The sequence below is a fragment of the Aythya marila genome (assembly GCF_965140915.1).
Source record: "Aythya marila genome assembly, chromosome: 1".
NCBI lineage: Eukaryota > Metazoa > Chordata > Aves > Anseriformes > Anatidae > Aythya > Aythya marila.
Window position 1 is genome coordinate 198,942,108 of NC_139042.1, and position 22,555 is coordinate 198,964,662.

The 22,555-nt window shown below is 39.6% G+C and overlaps 1 protein-coding gene across 3 annotated transcripts in view; it reads right to left on the reverse strand.

Annotated features, from left to right (window-relative positions):
* SEMA3D (semaphorin 3D) overlaps positions 1 to 20,109 on the reverse strand; it is a 145,813-nt gene extending 125,704 nt beyond the window's left edge. For 2 of the 3 annotated variants that reach the window (XM_082755869.1, XM_082755866.1), the window contains exon 1: positions 19,471 to 19,651. The gene's annotated coding sequence lies outside the window, so the exon portion shown is untranslated. Of the gene's footprint in view, positions 1 to 19,470; positions 19,652 to 20,086 lie in introns of those variants that run through there. The other variant, XM_082755868.1, reaches the window with a different exon arrangement.
* Between the last annotated feature and the right edge of the window lie 2,446 nt (positions 20,110 to 22,555).

Here is a 22,555-nt window from a genome sequence, read left to right on the forward strand (position 1 = left end):
AAACATTTTTAACCTTAAAGATCTGACATAAGCCTACAAAATTAAATAGCCAGAACTGAAATGAGGCAGGTTTTACAGTTCTTAAGTAGCTACCTTTGTTCCTTCCTTAACAGTACAGTTAGAGTCAAGGAAAACACAGAAAGCTGAAAGAAAACAGGCAAGACCAGATTCAACTGCTTTTATTTGCACTGAAATCTATGGCAGTCAGGGCCACATGGTACTACAAACTCCACAAATAAAGAGCAAGTATTAATGCCTTCCCTGGTGGGCTTACATCTACAAAGACAAAACAAGCAAAAGGTGAGTGGAGGAAAAGCACATGCAACTACAACAGCTGTACAGTCAACCCAGTGCAGCTCTGACGAGCTTCCAGACCCCAGGGCTGTCTGTATCAATAAATAAAATGTGACAGACACCATTTGCAGGTCCTGAGACAGTGCAGCCTGGCACAGGTTCTGTCCATACAACTAAACTCTTTTTCCCTTCAGGACAGAGTGGTGTCATCCACGTTGCCTCCTGGGAGCCCTCCATATCCCCCCAGATTATGCTAAAGCAGTTTGAAAAACTGCTAATTGGCAAGAGCGAAACTGAGCACGCTAACAAACATCACAGGCTATTGCAGGCAAACATCATCTTTTGGCTGTGTTTAACTTGCAAATACAGATGTAACACATCTGTGTCTCTTGCAGTCTTCCTGAGAGTCCCTGCACCCACGAGGGAAACATGCCACTAAAGCCATCAGAAAAGATAGCCAGTGAGTGACAGCACCAGCAAAGGCTCCCATTGAGTTTTGGCACTTAAAAAATACTGTCTTTCATTCTGTAATTTCTGTGGAAGAAAATGAGATGTGGTAAAAACAGCACAAAATATTCCTCAGTGTGAACATGTGCCAGAATCAGGTGAACATGACCATCACATAGAAATTAAAAAAGGGAAATGAGTTCTAGGTTTTGTGAGGGAGTAGACAGCTAAATTACAGGTGAAGTCTTTGAAATTTAACCCTGTTTTTAAAAAAGGCAGTGTTAGCCTAAAACATCAGCTGCTTTTTATAGCCACTAAAAACCTCTGTTTTCAGAAAAGCTTTGAGAAGCTTGGAAAAGTAAATAGCTGATACCCACTACAATGCATACAAGTATCCTCCTACTAGTTCCTGTCCAGGGGCCTGCTTTTAGAGCGAATGTCCACTGACTTCTACACAGATGTCCTTAGTTCACCTTCCATGTTATATGGACCTCAAAAATTAGAAAAATGAGATAAAACCCATGAGGACAGCACTGTTATGGGGGCACTTCTGGCCTACAGTACTTATCATGGTCCTCATACCATGCCACCATGTCTTCCCTTCTGCCAAAGAACCTGTTCATGGAGACACTCTGTGGTACAATCGACATTGGATGGTCTATTTTAGGCACCTTAAGAGCAGTGCTGCTGTACTTGCTGGAAATGGATCTGCAGAACTGAGGATGGAAAGCTTACAATGACCAGACCAAGAAGCTGTGGCATATCCCTTCCTGAAGAGATTCAAAAACCAACAGGACATGATTTTGGGCAACCTGCTGTCAGTGGCTCTGCTTGAGTAGGGGGTTGGACTAGACAGCCTTCAGAGGTGCCTTCCAACCTCAAGCATTCTGTGGTTCTGTGACAGATGAAGCAGTTATTAAATTTTTCAGCTGTTAGGGATACAAACAAGAATGAGTGATAAATCCCTTGTTCTCTTCCACCACACGCTCACAAGAAGAGATTAATAACTGATCACACTTAAGAAACTAGCAAAATTATTGACATATTCAGAAGATGAGATGCCTAATTTTTATTTTTATTTTTAGTCAAATAAATTCATGAGAAAGAAAAAATGAAGCAAATAAGTAATCAACATAGATCTTGGAAGAAAGAGTTTCAGGGAATGTTTTATGGCAAAAAGCATCCATTCTGCCATCCAACTGCTTGTTATGTTTTAACAATTCATGAGAATGGAGCTTCTGCAGCTTCTTTTCTTTGTTCTATTCCAAAAGCCTTGGGGATGTTTCTCTTTTAATTTTGAGCCCAGTCTCATTCTGGGAATTCTTTTCCCAAGACGTGAGTGTAAATGATATGAATGAAGATTGTGCAACTACTTACCTCTTCTCTTGCTGCTCAAGTTATTTGCCTAACTCTTCCTGACACCAATGAAAGAGACTTTTTTTCTTTTCTTTCTATGAGTTTGTTTGTATCTGTGGAAACCAAGGACGCTATGTCCTCCTACATCCATTTATAAATTCTTCTGCAGAACCAAAGGAATTTGTTTAGTAAGACACTCTGAAATCAGGAGCCACATGTTTGTTTGATTTTACAGAAAAAGCTCGGAGCTTGATTTGCACAGTTCTCAGTGCTTTCACCTCTGAGGCGGCTGGACCTCCAGAAACCTAACAGAAATAAATGACAGGATGCCACAAAGAAGTCTCCCTCTTCCTATTCCAACAAGACAGCAGAAAAATTGCTACCACAGATCCAGCTTAACCATAAAAGACTAGCACAAGTTTGACAGAATGTAGGTAAATAAGAAAGTTTCTCTTTGTTTTCTATATCTGTACATTGTGCATTGTACATTGTAGACACAGTTCTGGATTTAATAGGCTCTATCTGACTCTTTGAAGTTAAGGTAAATGATTCAGTCTCTTCAATTACAATCTCTTTGATTTACTTATTAATGTCATTTGTGATGTGACACGAAAGCACACAGAAAGCTGTTATGCTCCTTTCACAACAAAGAGCTATGCAGATGCTCAACAGTCATGTCAATGATGATTCCAAAATCAAATCCTATGTGTTTTTCCTCGTTAAATACCATACACTCTTGCAGCACGGTTGGTGAACAACAGTTCCAGCATCCAACACCATAGAAGCACATTCTAAGTTCAGTGGCAGAAACCAGAAATGCAACCTGTGATCCAAGTTTGCAACAGCATGTTTCTCCAATGGTGAAGGGAAAAAAAAAAAAAAAGGCAACAAAAACATAGTGCAGAGGTTATGTGTCTAAACCCTCTGTTACTGAGACAGGCTCCTGCGTTGACAATTAAGAGATTCACCCCAGTTCACTGCTTCTAAACACTGGAACCTAAATGAGCTTCAACCCTTTTGACTACTGTTTGCTTTCAGAGATACCGCTTTCCAAGTTCTTGCTGCCATTAATATCTAAATATCTTTGAACGCCTGAAAAAAAAACAGTTAAAATGATTTAAAGAAATACTGTGATTTGTCCATCCTAAATTTAGTCTTTTAAAAAAGTAAGTGTAAGTTCATCCAGTCGACATTTAAAGACTAATCATTAGGGGCACTTCAGGAGCTGATTCTTCTCAGCCACTTAAGAATTCTTGGACAGGAATCTGAAATATCTGCCTCTCTGCTGATTAAATGAAGAATCTATATGACCATCTTAGTTTAGATACTCCCAGCTTGCTTCTTGGAGTCCTCAGCTGGGGTTGCCAAACAGACATGGAGCTCTGAGCCAAACTGGAGTCAGTTTGAAATGTACTGGAGCCCAGTAGAAATGTACTTGCACTGAAGCACGTTTACACTGAAAGTGGAGAGCAACATGGAGAGCAACACTGGAATCAATTTCTCTCACAAAGCATCTGAGAACTGGTGCTATAAGCTCTACTGTCACAATATCTTTAGCGACATGGACTTATCAAAGGCATTTATACCTCCCCAAATCCATCAAAATCCCATCAAATCCACTGCAAGGAATAATAATCTACAACTATGCAACAGCAAATCACTCTACGTTCTTGACTCAAAGCTGAGTGAGGATTTTAATACGTCATTCCTGTGATATATCTTTGTTCCCTAACATACTTGATCATTTTTGTCCAGGGGAGTTCTAACTCATGCTATTTGGACATATTGTAGTCTAGCGAGGCTCTGAGAGTGGATGAGTTTAGAAACAAGGGTTTCAAATACAAGTAGGAATATTATTAATACCCATTTCTATTAAGTATTGCCTTCATACACCTCAAAAGCTGTCTACATCACTGAGATAAACTGATTTGCTTAATGTGATCCTACCTGTTGCAGCATGAACAATCAGCACTGTGTCAAGAGCGGAAGCAACTGCAAACCCTTGGGCTATTGCAGCTATTCCTGCAGCTGATATTTGGTTTGATTGCTACACTTTAAATTTTGGCTGTTTTCTGCTATTAATCTTGGAAAACCTCCAAAATAAACCTGATAAAGTCCTGAACATCACAAAAGATGCATTCTTCCCCATACTTGTAAATCGTCTTTGGCGCACTTCCCTATTTTAGTAATTATAGATCTCCCCCAAGCTCCCCACACATAGCCCATTGATATAAGGCTTTGTATGATTGGTCTTCTGTTTCTAACTCTGAAAACTACAGCAAGCTATTGCATGAACCACACATGAGACAATAGAGCAATTCAATAGTAAAACACTATTTAGGTCTTTGTATGGTTTTCTTGATGGATGTTACTTTGCTGATCTATTTTTATGTGTTGTTTATACTGGGATAGTGCCTAGAGGCCCCAGTCAGGGGCAGGACCCCATAGTGCTGCAGATACTGTGATGGGGATACAAGAGTCCTTTGCCCTTGTAGTTTTGTGTTCTAAATGCCTGATGAATGACAACAGATGGATTAAACAGTCAGAGGGAGCAAAAGATGATAAAGTTATTAAAAATAAAAGTAACAAGCAGAACACAGCAGCTAATTAGCTATATATAAGTAATGTGACATTCCTTTCACTGTAGTCTGCTTTCTCTCTGTTTCTCTATGTTGTAGGTACCTAGAGAGGGTGACTCAAAACTCCTGAATTACAGCATAAAGCAGGTGATGTGAATTCACAGGTCTAGAGTCTCTTACATGAAGGATTAGGACTTCTGGGTATTGAGGGAACCCAGCAATAAACTGGTTTTAGTGCAATTCATATAATCTCCACCTTTACTCCCTTATGCCTTAACAGTTCAGAAAGTAAGTGTCTCAAACATCTGAGTTTCTGCAGTGGGAACAAGTAAAAGCATACAGTAACAATGTTTAGTCCATGCCCAGGCTCTATGGGGAGCCAGATGTAGGTACATGTCCCATACACCTTACTGCCAGTCTTGCTGAGGTTGAATATGGCCAGACATTTGCAGTGGGCTTTAAGCTCAGAGTCTTGTATTCCAACTACTCATCATCAGTGAGAGAGTTCTTATTTCATAGAATCATAGAATCATAAAATTCACATCCTAATCTGAGCCAGGATTGTTCCATACCCAGACAAGATCCCCACAGTGATTAGATCCCTTGTGCAAACCTCATACCCGCCTCTAAGTCCTTACAACAGCTGATCTCTGATTAGCAATAGGTACTGGGTTTGCAAGGTCAAGGAAAAAAAATACAAACAAACATCTGCAAACACATTTTGTTCTTCTGAATTCAGAATGTTTGAGACATTCTCAACCATAAGTCTAGCCCAGATGTAACCACAGGCTCTCTGACACCAGATCTTTGTTGTTAGGAGGGTCCAATTGCTCACTTTACCAATGTCTCTTTGTCAATAGATGAGCCAGAAGATAAGGGGTTGAATAGCAAGGGGATGCTCTCTTTTCCTTCCCTGCAAAAACAATGAAGTAGGCAAGCAACAAGTAACTGTGAGAGAAATAAGAGTCCAGCTGTGTAAGGAGGAGGTGGGAGCTACCAAAACAAAAGGGACAAAGCATGAAAGCAGGACTTTTCTTTGAAGAGTGCAAACCAAAAAGAGTAAACCTCACGAAGAGATGTTGCTGTCCTGCAGGGTAACAAAAGTTAAGTGCTAAGGAGGACTCTTATTGCCGAGCACCGCCTACAGCAGAATAAACAAATAGCTCCTTTTTCTTTGAAATGCAAACGTGCACTTGCATCGGTTAGAAGGGACTTCAGATGGGTCATATTGATCTCCATCATGAGTATTTATTGATCAACTTTTCCACAGAGCCCCAACATCTTACAGATTCTTTGCACATGGACCTTCAGCAGCTCTGATAGAAGCGTCCAGAATTTTTGTAGCTCTCCTACAAATAATTCTCATTTTTCTATATATTTCTTTTTCTTTAAACTCATGCTGCCCATAACTGTATATTCTCTGAGTACCATTTTCTAAGAGGTAGCTGTTTCCTACTAAATACCTCCTAGAGATATTTCCAACTAGCATATGGATTCTGTATTAAAGTATGAGACAATAGGGATAGATTTCCTAAATTGCTCAGTTCCCTTTTACTTATAAAGGCCTTGATTTTCAAATGTAGGGTTAGGTAACCTGGGAAATACAGATCTAACTTGATACAGTATTCATTGGTAGCATGTTCACCATAACACTTTTGGTCTATTTCTAGTTTGTACAAGGACTGTATACCAGAAATTGGAGAAGAGTGAGTTCCATCTTGTAGTTAGTTTTTAATAAAAGACTTCCTGAATTGTTTTATGAGATATAAGAGAAGGAACTTCTCTTTGCTTATTATATCTGTATGACTCCCATTTTTACATTTTCTGATCATCCATATTTTCTGAACCCATTATTCTTGCTCTGTTTTTTTTATGACATAGGGTAATTTTTACCCATTTACAGACATATATATGACATATAGGCAGATAGAGGTCAAGATCCAGACACACAAAGGTTTTTAACAAGTTAATTGTCTAAATTAGGTGCTGTTCAGTATCATCTGATTAACACCCAGATATGATGACAAAGAAGTTGCAGTTGGGTGCCTATAGGAATTTGCTAAGATCTAAGCAGAAATGACTTGCCTAAGGACGTATATCATGGACGTATATCATGGAACCCCAAGTCCCCTGAGCTGCTATCTTAACCTTTAGAATGTCCTTAACATTAATCAAATCCTCTGCTGTTTTTGGAATTAAATTTCTGAAGCATTTAAAGTCATGTCTTCTTCTTTGTCAAACTCAATCAAACTACGTACACTGAAATCCTTTAACTTTTCCTCATAAATCAAACCTGACTCAGTGCCTCCTTTTTCGTTTTTATTACTATTCTCTAAATGATCCTTAAATGTTAATACCAGGAATAGTAGAATGGGGAAAAATTTCCAGGTTGGACTTTTAAGTGTTATCGTGAAACAAGTAAAAACATGAACATAACTTTGGAGCTTTTATTAAAATAAGTGAAAATAGTATATTCACTTCAATAAGCACAGAGTCCTGTTCTGAAATGTAACATCTGGGCACTCTGTATTTGTACAGTACACAAATATTGTTTGTTACACATTTACAAATAACTGACCAAGACCTTAAAACTGAAATATTTAGGTCTTGTCAAGGAGAGAGTCCAAACATAAGATGACACCAATTAGCAGCATACTGACTACTCTGCAATCACATATTTGAAGGCTTTTAATTAGAAAACAGCTTACTTCACATTGAGAGCAGACTTAGAACATGTACCCTGTGACAGATCATGCAGAGAATTAGTGTGAAGCAGATACATGCTGTACACTGTCATTTTAGTTTAACAGCATGTTGACTTCCGCATGTAGACAAACTTTATCAGACCAGAGCAGGCTTCAGTACTGGGTGATACGTGTTTCTTAGAATAATCCTGGGGAAAAATGCTGAATGCTAAGCACGTCCCCTGGCCCCTCTGAGACTTCAACCTTGGTAAAATGTTGATTTTTAAAATAGGCTCTATTCATTTTATCTTAGCTGATTTTTTTTTTTTTTTTTTTTTTTTTTTTTATTATTTCAGTACAGTGAAACAGAAAAGCAGAGTTGATGGTCTCACACTATCCAAAGAACATGGTAGAACAATTTCTGGTATAGCACAAGTGTAGTTCTCCCCTTCCAGGACAACAACCTTGAACTGTAGTTAGTCAAAACAATACTATATCAACTTTGAATTATCATCAAAGTCATGTTCTTGTCTTTTTGTTTGTTTGTTTGTTTTGTTTGTTAGTTTGTTTTAGAAATTATAAGCATAGCTTGTGGGAAACATGCAGGTAAAAATATCATGCCTCTTTCAAGCAAGATGTTCAAATAATTGCGAATGGTTTTCTAGACAATATTATTAGAGGGAAATATAACCAACTCCTACATTAAACAGACTGCAGAACTTTACACATTTGCCTTAATGTTAGATCCAGTAGCTTGTTTATGAATTAGCACTTAATTTCCAGGTAGGATTCAGTATCTGTGGACATCAAGCACGTGAGACAAAGCAACATCCTTTCTACTGTATTGCCGCACTTGTCTTCTGAAATTGAAAATGATAAGCCTCCTACACCAAAAAGAGAAAATTTTGTCCAATCAGCCAGCTTCAGAACAAAGAAACATGTTTGTTCTGCATCAGTGTTCCCAGACTACATTATGTGAAACACAAGAGGAACACACTGCTTCAAAAATGTGTACAAATCACTACCATATCTCTGTAGGGAATAAATAATACTTAGGCAACAAACACTGCCAAAAACTCAAATGCCTATTTTGGGACTTTCTGTGCCAGCCTAAGAGAAATGCAGGAGGTAGAAATGACAGCAGATACACAAGGAAAAAAAAAAAAAAAAAAACAGCACAGGACATCTTCAACTTGAGCACGTGCAAAGAGCTCTGAGTGATTGCTGCTGCCTCCACAGTATCTCTGGGTTTCCTTTCTGAGTGGTGGCATATATGCATGTTAAGCCTGGAATGCTTTCCATAATGTAATATATCTGAAGCTCAGAATACAAGTGTTCAGTGGGATCTAAGAAAACTACTTCGAAAAAAGCTACAGATCTTCTAGAAGAAAACATGGGAGGCAATGACTGAGGCAATGACCCATATGAACATAACATCCTCAGGGCCCCAGTAGATCTATGGAACAGTCTTTGTTTCCACAGATGTCAGTCATGGATTTCTCCATCCTCTGGCAGCATCTTTTCAACTTTTAACCACTTGTGCTCACACCTCTTCTCCCATGTGGCTCAAAGATGAATGAAGAGAGACAGTACAATTTAAAATGGGTCATTCCTTCCAAGCATCAAAATACTATTTTGTTGAGAAAAGAATGAAAACAGACAGTAGGAATATTACACTGCCTACTGCAAGGCCTTGTGAGATTTCCCCCAAGGACATCACAATTGACCATGGTATTCTCTGCTGACGCTTGTACCACAGATAACAATGCTACTTGTAGATGAAGTCACTTGGTCCCAGTTATTCTGGCCGCACATGCCATTTCACTTATAAAGATGACTGCAACACTTTATAGACATTCTAACAGTTTACCTTGAAGGTGTCATATACCACTTTCCTTTGTGTCATGTGAATTCCTGGATGGAAAACAAAACATAATGAATTCAAACACTTTCCAAAATGTTCTTCTCACATCACTTAAGTGGCATTTACATTGCGTGCAGCGAACGGAAGGAAGGGAGGAAGGAAAAGACAGAATGGATGGAAAGGTGTTTTGTTTTGTTTTTTAACATCACTCATTAAGGCAGATTTTAGTCCCATTAAAACACGTTGATAACCTAGGACAAAAATAAAAATACAGCCTGTCTGTACTAAGAAAATTGCTATCCATATTTCAGCACTGACCAACAACAGAACAGCTGTGCCTGTGATATCAGTGGCATAAATGCTATCACAAACAAAGGCATTTTTACTATTGTCACAAAAAACCTGACACAAGACCTGAAATCCGAAATCTGTTAACACCACACAGGCAATATTGCTACTGAGCAGAGTATTCTCAGGGTGTGAAGTTTTTTCATCATGTCAGAGCCATTTCTGGGAATTAACTGTGTATCCTGCTGGGAGTTTTATATTAAAGCACTAGCGCATGTTAAGCTGGAGCAGGAAGGAAATGAAATTTCAGAGGGGAGAAGAGTTTGGAGGTTGGAGCAGGATGTCCTGTGCCTCAAAACCACCTGGAGACCTGTTGCAGCAAAGAGGTGAGGATGGGTAATTCCAGCTGGGAGGAATGAAGCTGTACCACAAGACAGGTTGGCATCCAGCACAGGCCCAGAGCAATAGAAAATCCAGGGATAAAACAAGCAAAATCTCACCTAGGATGGTAAACTGAATATGACAATTTCATTCTGTTATTTTTTATTTGTATTTTTTTAGCTTTCAAAACAGATGTTTGGGATTAAGAGAGACAAGCTCCCTACCCTGTTCACTGCACGTAACTCCTGCTTTTCTCTTAGGCTGTGAAAAAGTGCAGAAACTGGCATTTGAGCTTTCAGCAGTGTTTTGTGCCTAAGTATTTATTTTTCATCCTTACATGTCAATGTACAACAGCAACAAATAAAGAAAAGTTGTCATTACCAAAAGTAACAAAAAAAGAAAAGTTGTCATTACCAAGAACCAAAGTGCAATAATTCATCCATACAGTAAATATCCAGCATTGATTTTAAACATGGTTGAGGAAAAAAATCACTGTGGTAATAGTTTCATATCGGTGTTTGTGCTGCCTTTCAGGAAAGGAATGAATTGTAACAAAGGCACAGGAGGTTGATCACAAGATAATAATATCCAATCTGTAGTTAGAAGTACATATATATATATTATTATTTTTTGGAGGGGGTAAGCAGACATAGAAATATTCAGAGGGATACCATAAAAATACCAGTCTATTGTTTCCCCACTCACATATATTTTAGTTTTTTAGTTTAATTAGCCTTCACCCTCAGCAGTCTATAATGATTTGATCTGATGATATAAATTCTTCCCATGTAAAAACTCCCTTAACTTCACTGAACAGTGTATGCATTATCTGCATGTCATATTGGGAAAGATAATTATTTACCATAGACAAATTTTTACTTTTTTTTTTTTTCAAGCTGAGGCAGCTTAGTGAGATATAATATATGTCTGCTTTTTGTAGATGTCACTAGAGGACTATAACCACAGAGTAGTAATTCCAGAACAAATCTTTATACTGCAAACAGTATTACCCAGGAAACTCATCTTTAAAAGATGGACAGCACAATACAGCAGAAGTAAATGCACCTTTTCCTCTAGAAAGAGGACCTAAAAGATCCTTAAACATGGACAATGTTAGTAATTCTCTTAGAAGCATCAATTCTGTCATTTATTCCTCAGTTACGTGAGACTGACATTTAAAATATTACTTCTGGTTAGCTTTTTCTCCAAGCTTTCAAATTTGGAGTTCAACATAAAAGAACATATTGAGTCTTTAAAAGAACACCTTGGATTTCATCAGGTCTTAGAAAACCTCTGTTCTAACAAAGGTTTGATGTCATATATGACATCAGTTCAAGAGACCACGATTCAGGCAGTAGTTATGTAAAGCACCCTTGCTTATTAAAATTATTTTAGCTGAACGATTGAATTCATAACAGGGATTTGTGACCTTAACTGACTCTTCTGCCAGCCAGGTTCAATATTAGAAGCCAATATATAAACTACCTACCAAGGCTTTGTATGCATCCAAACTTTCTTAGCAGCATATCCCCCATGGCACCAGATTATTGGGTGTAATACAACAAGGTCATGATTATCTCTAGCTGTTCAGTGTTTGTGGTGTTTGAAAAGAGGCATTGTTCTGCCCACCTTACTTGCAAGCCCAGGCTGGGCCCCAATGGTACCAAGTTCTCCCACAGACTGACACCAGAACAATACCTATCTCTCCCATTACACTTTATCCACCTGCCCTGAGGTAAGCACCCTCCTTCAGGGACAGGTGGTATTGTGCTAGTGGGACTCAACAGTTTAGTTCAGTATCAATCAGGAAATATCACCACCTATTTCCAAAATATTAATTGGAGCAGGTCCAGAAATATAAGTCCCTGAAAGATGGTGCTCTAACCACCATGTCAAGCCATTGACCCTTTCTGTTAAGCCATTGATACCCACAACAGCTGAGAAAGCCACACTCCCAAGCACAAGAAACAGCATTGCTCAGGCACGCGCTGGAAAATCTGCACTTCTGTGCCACCTCAGACAAAAGAAAGCTCCTCAAGCACTGAAATATATACTAGAGCCCTTTATTTATTTATTTTTATTATTCATTTATTTTATTTTTGACACAAGAAAACATCTGACCCTACATAGACAGCTATCTGCTGGTAGAGCTCATAACTAAGGATCCCTAATGAACCTAGGCATTTAAATCTGTGGCTCAGGACTTAAATGCTCTTCCTAACTTCCTGAAAGACGGCTTCTGCAGTCATCCCTCAAGACTTCTGACTTTTGGGGATCCTGCCATAATCAGCCGGTCAGTGCACAAGAAGTGATAACTCTTCCTCAGTACTTGAGTCTCTGGTTTCTCTTTATAATTTTACTCCCCAAAATGCTTTCAGTATATACAGTTTATTTAAATCTCTGATGTTCCTTTTCAGCTTTTAGAGCTAGAGCTACTCAGTCCTTCTGAAGAGATAAGAGCCTTTACCTATTACAAACCACTAACCACTCCATTAATTTCAATTATGTATCTCTAATTTACACCAACTGAGGATGCAGCTTGCTATAACTTTTTTTTTTTTTTTTTTTTTTTTCCAACACAATGATTGTCCTCTGCTACCATCATTCCCAAGGACACTCTCCACTTTTCCAGGCTGCAGCAGCAGTTTGACTCTCAGCTCCAGACTATATCCCAACAATGGGACTTGTAAAGTACTTTTTGTTGTTGTTGTTGTTAAATTAAAGCCCACCTCTTTTTGGATAGTTTTCCTATAATTAATATGACCATTACAAAACCCCTCACTGAAGACTATCTTTGCAGGATCCCATTCAGGAATCGTCTTTTATTTAATTATAACTCTGAAATGAACACATGCAGATTTAAAGAACCATTGACCAAAAACAAAACAAAAAACCAACAACTTGTTACCTAAAAATAGTGTTACTTTTCAGTTTTAGGGGAGGGAAATAGGTAATAGATATATCTGCTTTTATTAGCTCAGCTTTATCCTTGGATTTATGTTCTTTGAATAGTCTTTTTCCTACAGATAAATGACTTACAGTATTTTTGCTTTTAGCAAATGACATGACACCATCTATACTATTAATGTGCTCAGATATGTGAAAACCAGATAAAAAGCAGTGTGTCTGCTCCACAGATAAATAAAAGAAAAAAAAAAAAGAAAAAAATATATATTTTCTATTTCCTCTTAGATTTGTGTTTCTGCATAGTATTTCTAGTAGATTTTTTTTTCTTTTGAAGACAAGTTCTGCTCCAGTTGAAACACAAAGGCTTAGAGTCTCCAACTCAAAATATTACATGGTTCAATGGATCCAAGAATTCCAGATTTGTTCATGTGGAGACTTTGTGCTTCTAGAAAATCCTCTAACTTTGCCATAATATACCTCCCCAAAATAAAGTGGATTCTTTGAAGCTGCATTGTTCAGAAATTAATCTGTTAAACCAAGGAGGTCACTGGAATCAAAAGTCGGGTTAATTCAATGTAATTAATTTACTGAGGCATTAGGCCAAATTTGCTATTTATCTTTCACAATAGGGGATCTCATAATGCCATTATAAATTCAACTTTGCCCTGATGCTTATTCTATTCAACAACAGAAAAACAGGCTGAGACCTCTGTTTATTCTACCAAATAAAACAGTTTTTGTTACTTGTTTTCTTGAGGAACCCCCGTCTCAGTCTTTTGTGCTTGCTGACTCTTCCCCTACATTTTGGTTGTAAGTGGTTTTGTTTGTTTGTTTAATTAGATACATCACCAGTGCTCAACACAAGAGGACCTCCATTACATTACTAACAGGGATCTTCACTATGGACTGGGACCAATGTTACTGCACTACTAATAAATTATTATGACCTTCTCTGAATGAGAAAAGGTACACTGCTTTACAAATAATGACTATGCACCTGAGACGGTGGTTGCACACTGGAACAGGCAACTGGAACAGCAGAACACACTGGAACAGTGAAGTAGTGACTTCACCAAGCCTGTCTGAATTTAAAAAGCGATTGGATGTGCACTTAGTCACATGGTCTAAACTTTTGTGTAAACTTTTGGCACCTGTGTGGTGCCAGGAGATGGACATGATGATCCTTATGGGTCACTTCCAGCTTGGGATATTCTATGATTCTATGATGAAACAGAAGTAATAAATCAATACTTTATATGCCTACTTTATCTGCACTTCCTACCATGTTGAAACTCAACTGCCCACCTAAGTAAAACTACCACAGTCCTTTTTAGTGTGAAAAAACAAAGTTTTAAGAAATTTGGAAAACAGATGCAAATAATTTGTCCCCAACTGTGTCTTCTCTCCTTAAACAACAACAGATCTTCAGAGGTGCACAATCACACTGTAAGTCGAATATAATCTTTGAAGATTTATTTATGTCCTTAATAAAGGTTCTCAGACACCTGCCTTAAAAAAAAAAAAAAAAAAAAAAAAAAAAAAAAGTGGTATTTTATATGCAGGTGGAACGTGTCTTTCAGAAGTCAGAGATCGGACATAAGAATGTTACACCTTGCAATGGCACAGACTGTAAAGAAAGTCAGACAAATAGGGACACAACCTTATAGCTGGAGTTTTGTTTTTTGTTTTGTTTTGTTTTGTTTTGTTTTTTTTCTGTAAATCTTATTTGTCATTGCCTCTTCATTTTATTTACTCTCTTAACTGTAGCTGTTCAGCTCTTTTGATTCCAAAGGATGTTACAAACACAATTTTCCTTTATTATACTCTTCTAAAGCCTTTTAGTATAAGTCTTCATAAAACCTCACATATGTGCATTATAAAATTACAGGGAATAAGTTCCATATGAAAAATTCATCATATTCCTTCTTACTGTTATTTAGCAGAGATTCTGACATAAAGCGTGAGAGCAACAGACATTGTTTTAATTCTTCATTGTAGAAGGAAAAAAAAAAAAAAGTTTTTTTTGGTTTGGGTTGAGAAAGAATTTTTTACATTCTCCCTCTTTGCAGTCTTTCCCTTGCAAAACCAAAAAAGGATTTTAAACGGACAAAAAGTAACCACAATTATATGGAGTGTGTCATTGATAAATTCCAGGGGAATATAACAAGCTAGGTAGGCACATACCATTAGATCTAGCTGTTCAAAATGTTAAAATTCTAGCCAAGATTATGCTGGAATATTTGGCCACATCAGCCCTCAGGACTGCACTTAACTTTTAAAAGACTTGATCTCACTCTAGATTTAGACTTTAGGAAAGTACTTCTTTCAAGAGAGCATTTACACAGCAGTCTGTCTTTAAACACATGCTTAAATCCCTTGAAGTCACTAAATACAGATTAACTGTGAACAGGCGCAAGTCTTTCATTTCATGACAGCCTTAGTTTTGTATAATTTTCAGTTAATCCTAGGCTTTCTGTTTCCAGTGCATGTAGTCTTTAGTTATGGTGACGCAAGATGAGATCAGACTCAGGGCTGCAGTGTCTTCAGGAGTTTTGGAAGGAGACGTTCCAGGAAAATGGGTATTTTCCCTCCTCCTAATCCTCCTCTCAGAAAGAAAATAAATAACAAAACAACAACAAGGAAAAGAGCATATCATCGGAGTGTGCTCAGTTGTTACAGGAATTTTTAGTCTCTTTTCTCTTGCATAACATCTGCTTCCTGCAAGGCTCCTGATTCACTGACCAACTAGATTGGAAACAGTTTAATTCTGGATATTTGTTTAGCTTTTAAACTGACCACATCAAAAGACAAAGCTCACACGACTCTTCTTTGTGTTTACAGTAACATGGGAAGAAAAAAAAAAAATGTTCAAAAGGGATATGTGTTACTGAATGCTGAGTAATATACAGTGTGGCATTCAAGCAGTGCAGAATGTCCTCACAAGTTACAGGTCCCCACATATGCAGTAGATCCACAGCACAAATTTATCCTTAGCCATATATACCCCAAACCGTTTAGGAATCTCCCTGCAAATTAAGGTTGCAGATAAATGTCTGTAATGCAGTGTGCTTGGTTTGTGCAGTGAAGCTGACTATTCAGGAAACTGTTAGGTACCAGAAGAGCTCTGAACCTTAATCACATTTTCCAGTTATGCTGTAGGGAAGTGCAATGATTTGGTTAAGGTCAATATAATGTTCTAGGCTTTAATACCACACCCATCACACTGATAGTCAAATTGAGTCTATGATTCAACCCAGATGGGAATCCAGGTTCTTCTTGGCTTACCGTTATCTGTTCTGCTCATTAGGCTATATGACTTCCATAAATTATTTTGGAGTTCCCGTTAAAAGAAAATAAATCCACATGATGCTAAATGCTGCCTCCCAGCTGTAACACAAACTGGAATTTTGGACAACAGTACTGCTCTCTGACTCATCCTGGATCCCCTCCATGTGACGTTGAATCCATCTAAACTGGGGAGAGTAGAAGAGAAGGGCTTTTTTTTTTTTTTCTTTCTCCTTTTTTTTTTTTTTTATCACCCACTGTCAGATAACACATGGATATTCACTCAGCATGCCTCTAAGATGTGAAAAATAACATATAAACAGATATGCTATATAAACATATAACAAATAACAATACCAGAGAGGTGTCTTTCTGAGTACAGAGGGATAGAGAGGGGAAAATAAAAAGGCTAAAAATTTACATAGAGATGATTTAAGCACTGACTCATTGCCATTGTTTAGTTTATAAAATACATGAAATCCAGACAGAATATTAGGGTGGGGGGGAAATTGTGTTAAGCACGACAGAAACACAGTAGTATAAAAAAGATGAAAATAGCACATCCATGGAGCAAAAACTTGTTTCACTCATAGTTTAAATACAGTCACCACACTGCATGTCTCTCAGACATGGCTTTGCTCTGAACTTCTCTGTTGCTTGTTTGCAGTTGGAAAAAGTCCAGAAAACAAGGAAAACAAACATATCACGCGTTTACCACATCTATTTGATTTAATGACACTCAGCATGCCCCTTAAGCATTTTCCCCATGTTAAAAAGACAATGGGCCAAATATAGCTCTGGCTGTCCCGCAGCCTGCCTTGCCAGGAGAGAGCGGTGGGAAATCCTGCATAACCAGCACCAAAGGATTCCCTCATGTAGGAAACCTCAAAGACTACAGAGGTGGCTGAGTGGCCAATTCCAGCACTAGGGGTTTTAGCCAAAGAAATGTTGGTATGTGCTGGGAATTCAGCTGATTACTGGCTAATGAATCAGCCTCTCCAGAGCCTCAGGTAAATGGGATGTCTACATTGCAGCGGTGCATTGTGAAGAGACACCTGAGATCACAATTTCTCTATTTTTAACAACAAAAAAATAAAACCAGAGTAAACACCAAGCAAAGATTAAAAAAAGAATCCAGTAATACGTCATTATTTTTACCACCCTAAGCCGACAGCATGCTCGCAGAGCAACTCACAGTGATTATTACCTTCTGCAAATTAAACCATAAAAATCCTGATTTTGTGGGACAGTTACACCTCCACTTGTTCTGTGATAGAACAGGGAAAGAGAGGCTGATCATACCTTTCCTGATAGGACCAAAGTAAGGGCAGGATTTCTGGGGAGTGTTTCATTTTTTGGCTTGGCTTTTCATAATGCATTGGTGCTTACAGTGCTGACTTGCCTGATTATCATTATTGAATCTCTAAGTAGTAACAATGTAGTATCCTCAAACACTTTAAAAGCCACTTTCACAGTGCACAACATGAATTTCCATTTTATATTCTAGCTTAATTAAAATAGGCTGTCAGCACAACAGCTGCAGAGAAGCAGGTGGAGGTTGGTGCTTGAGAAGAGGCTCTAAAGCAGGTATTGCCTTTCAAGGGACTTTGACTGCAGCTACCCGCCCAGCCATCTTTCTGAGATTTATTCACTTTACTTAGAACTACTGAAGGTACTTCTGTCTTCCTGGGATGACTGTCCTGTGAGCAGTCATTCTTATCTTTTGAGACATGGCAAAGGGTTCTAGTGAAGCTTCTATTTCCATTTCTGGTTAAAGCATGCCATGGGCAGAGCCTTCATATACTCTGCGGGAGACTTGGGCTCCAAGCTCTCTGCCTGGTTTGGAGGCACATATCTGTACTTCAGCACTGCGCCTACCACTCTGTTCAGCCAGCCCTGAGAACCCCTGTTGGACTGATCCAGTGGCAAGAAGATGGAAAGTAAATTTAGTTCCTGGATCTCAGGCTAGTCTGGATGTCCAAGCCAAAATAAAGTTCAAATAAAAGTGAAGCCAAGCTGCTCTGCCTGATCAAGGCTGAGCAGGACTTGTTTTGGAAACTTTAAGAAAGAAGAGGTATGACATCTGCAGAATTTGGGTACCTCTGTCTGGCAATAAGACTATAATTATGGTTTAAAATACCCAAATTCCTCTTCAGAAAGACAGTTCAGAAAGATAGATGGGAATGACCTTGGCCCCTACACACCTTGCAGGAAACTATGACCACTGCTTTTCTGAATCAGGCCTGTAGTAAGCTAAATGAGATAAATAAAGGCAGATGAAAGTCACATCAGCTATACTAATGAGAGCTTGAAAAACTCCATTAAAATGTTTCACATTGTAGTAAATCACATACTAATGGTTAGCAGCAAAATCAAATCACTCTAGCTATTACACAGATCAGCAAGTCAAGTAGTAAAAAAGAGAAAGTGGCATGCTAAAATCCTTGCAAAAGTTGTACTCTGCATCTTCATGACCTCTGTAAGTGCCACAGATGCAGGGCTGAGCTGCTGCTTTCTCTGCAAAGTGCTCTCTGCTGATTGTCAGATTGCCCTATTGATCTCTATTGTTCTCAGACAAGTTTTGCCCTTTCAAACCAAAGGTGTTTTGTTTGTTTGTTTGTTTGCATTAAAGGAAACATAGGTGTCTGTTTTACGATTCTTCAGTACAGTCACCAATTACCTAAAGCACTTGGGAATGTTTCCTTTCTGGTAGCAACAACTTTCGTTTTGTAATATTCGCTGCAAAACAAGAAGCTTTACCCCCCTCTGTGTTATTGCACAAAGCGAAAGAGGAGTTGTCTGTACCAAAGAGGAATAATCTCATTCCACCGAGCACCCCAGGCCAGCCAGGTGCTCTGCTGCTTCAAGTGATGAATACATCCAGCAGAGTCGCGCTCATGGCAGAGCTGGAGGACTCCACGGGGAAGAAGAGATTTTGCCGCCCTTCCAGCAAGCAACAGTTTGGCTGATGAACATGAGCCATCTATCCCCACCCTGCCCTTTGCATCGTCCCCAGAAACCTACACGAAGCAGAAGGGTGCCGGTGCTGCGGGACCCAACCCTCTCCCTCCCTCCGCACCGCACCCAGACCCGCAGCCTTCAACCCCCGCTCCCCAAAACTGCAACCTCCTCGCCCCGACGCCAAAACTCCATTTCTGCTTGCTCTCCCGGGGCAGAGCCGGGGGATGCCCCGCATCCCTGCTGCGCCTCCCAGCTGCTGGATGACAGCCGGGCAGGTGGCCCCCAGTGGAGGGGAACGAGCACGGATCTGTGTGTGTGGGGAAAGGGACCCCATGCACTTTCCCTCCCCCCCCCCCCCCACCCCTTTCCTCGGAGGCAAAGCGCGGCACAAAGTGGCGGGGGTCCCGCGGGGGCCGCCTGGTACCTGCCGGGGAGCCGGAGCGGCTGCGAGGTGCGGGGTGAGCCCGGTGCGGGGCCGGGGCCAGTGGCTGGGTTTTGGGAGGCGTTGCGAGAAAGTCGAGCTCCTCCCCGGCGGCGCCGGCGGCGACGGAGGGTCTCGCTCCTTCTGCGCCGAGTGTCAGACTTTCCCCTGGATTCCCTTCCTCCATCCCCGCCACCCCTTTCCACTCCCTCGCACGCACATGCACACCCCTCCAGCAAATGGGCTGCTTGGCGTGCGTGTGTGTGTGTGTGGCTGTGTGTGCGTGTGGGTGTGTGTCAGCCAACCCAGCCTCACACCCACTGCTGCTGCTCCCGGAGCCGGGCACAGCCCCGGTCACCGGGAGGTATTCGGGGAGGCATTTTGCTCCGTGAAAAGCAGCTCAGCGCACCCACGGACACGGCAGCAGCATGCCCACTGCGCTGAGATCGGGCACACGAGGCCCCTGCACTCGTGGCACTTTCCCCTGGACCACAGACCTTGCCTGCTCTTGCAGGATCCCCTATGTGTTTGCAACAGGAGCATCTCTCCCTAATATTACACGCGCCCTGCACAGGTGCTGGTCCAGATCATAAAGACTAAAGCAGCCTCAGGTCCTCACCTTATTCGCATGGCACGTTGCTGCCAGGGAAAGTCACTCGGTGGTAGACTGGGCGTTAAAAAAAAAAAAAAAAAAAAAAAAAAAAAAAAAAAAAAAGGCAAGCTTGCCACACTCTCTGATAAGGAGAAAAGGAGAAAAGAGCTGGGCAGTGGCCCAGTGCTAGGGTTTGGTGCACGTTTATGGGAAGCCCATGTGCAAAGCTGCCAGGGATACATTTGCTTTCGCATTTATTTTTGTTTGCCCATGGAATGTGCTACATCAGTGGTTCTCCAGCTTTCGCATGCTGCACACCACTTCCTAAGAGAGAAATTCTCTCCTGGACTAACCCACTCCCACACCAAACCCTTCTCCCCAACACATTTCCTTCTGTGGCTGCCCAAGGAAGAGCCTTTCTGCCCACAGGCTGAGAGCCGTTCAACACATGGCACAGATAGTATCAGACCCTTCCAGACATGACACACTGCGGCTCTGTCAAAAACTGCATTTCCTTTAGTGAAGAGCTCAGATTAAAAGTCTTCAGCTGGTGACTCAGTTGCAGAACAGACCCCAACTGTTGCTCCCATGAAATAACTGCAGAATCAAAGAAGTCCAGAGGAATATATTGGAGTTTCCATCGCATTACCCATGGCATCAGGACTTCATCCTCACCTACTATTCATGTCAGATGGGTGGTCTCGGTGTAGTGTAGAATCTAAATATCTTTTTAAAAAAATCATCAAAAGCTGGTTTTACATGTTTTTATCCTTTTTTTTTTTTTTTTTTAAACAGTTTGTTACTACAGTACCAACCTGTTGTTTTTGTAAGTTCTGTACACAGAGATACACAGACTCTGCTTGTCTACATGTGTCTCATATGCCCACAAAATAAATGGAGCAATTCAAAGACAGGCTGTTCCATAGCTGCCTTTGATTACTGCTGTTTTAAGGCCTCCAAAAGGGAGGCCTGATTCAATTCCTGATTTTCCCATCTCATTACATTGTCATCAACAAAACTTTCCACAGGTTTAATCCCTAGATTTGATAAAATTATCATTGTGATAGGTAGGATGCAGTTCAGAGCAGAGTTTGTTTTAAATTCCTATGGAATAATTATTGCATTTCACCTTGTTTCTAGATCCTGACTGACTATCACAGGCACTTTTTTTTAGTAACTTCTTTTTTACACCAAAGGAGTTCAGCAAAGAGAAAATGAAAAGCAGGTTGATGGAAAGAAAATCCCTGTTGATTTTTGTAGCATTCAATAAAACTACATAATTGAACTTTGATGTGTTCTGAAAGCATAAATCCTGGTTAAAAAAAAAAAAAAAAAAAAAAAAAAAAAGTATTAAATATACTGCTTGCTTCATGTACTGGAGATATTTCAGACTCAAGTGAAAAAGAAATCAGTGTGAATGTCCCCTTCACTCATTTGTTGAAGGTGTTTGCAGTTTCTCTGAAGTGTAAAAGAAAACTTTTTTGGAAATAGTTTTATTTTAAGAGCTGCTTTTCCTTCTTGCAGATCATAAAAACACATTCTTAGTGGAATAAATAGCAGAAAATTCATCGTTCAAGAGTTATACAAAAGAATTTGGGAAATAATTAAGCTCTTAATTTATTGAAGTGGAAGAAACCAAGAAAAAGATGCCCTCTTGTGGCTGTTTTCTGAATGAAAACGGAAAGAAAAATTTCTGTGCAGAGAGCACGATATGAGCATGCCTTTTTATTCTATTATTAAGGCTGTACAACAAGGTTACACAAAGTCATACCATGGACACAGGCTGAGGAGACATTCACCATCTGAACAATGTCATTTTAAATGATTAGTTAATACATTTCTTGGCATTGTATTTTAAATCACTATTCAGAAAATCCTAATGTAGGTAAGTACAGCAATATTGGGAAACTCTCTGAGTGACCTTTTAACCAGGGCTGTATCTGCCCCTTACAGGGTGTTAGAAGTGCCCTGAAAGTTATAGGAATTTCTGCCAAATTTACCAAAATTAGCTAAAGTTTTTATAGGAAGAGAAAAGTTCTTTACAATATTTTGAAGATGTGAAGATTATAATGATGGCAATGATGATTACATTATTTGTCCTACAAAAGGGACAATTGGGTGGAAGATGTGTTCAACAGGTTCTTACAAATGTGAAATTGAAAACTGTGTTTTCTCTCTCACTTTCTTTTTCTCTTTCTTTCATAGCTATTTGAGGCTTCCCTAAGACCAAATTCCACACCCAGTGCCCTGGGCAACTGTTCAGATTTCCTGTAAGGCTGAGTGGCTCATAAAAGAGCAGAAGTTGAACATCAGATATCTCCCTTTTCCTTCTCTCATTGAACAGTAGTACAAACATGAATTAAGAGACCAAATGGATATTTAGAAAATAATTAAATTTAGGAAGAGTGGTAAGTTGTTTTTGTTAATTACTATTCCTTTCTTTTTCTGCTTGATCATAAGTTTGAACACTGTCCAGTTACTGTAATGTCAAACTGG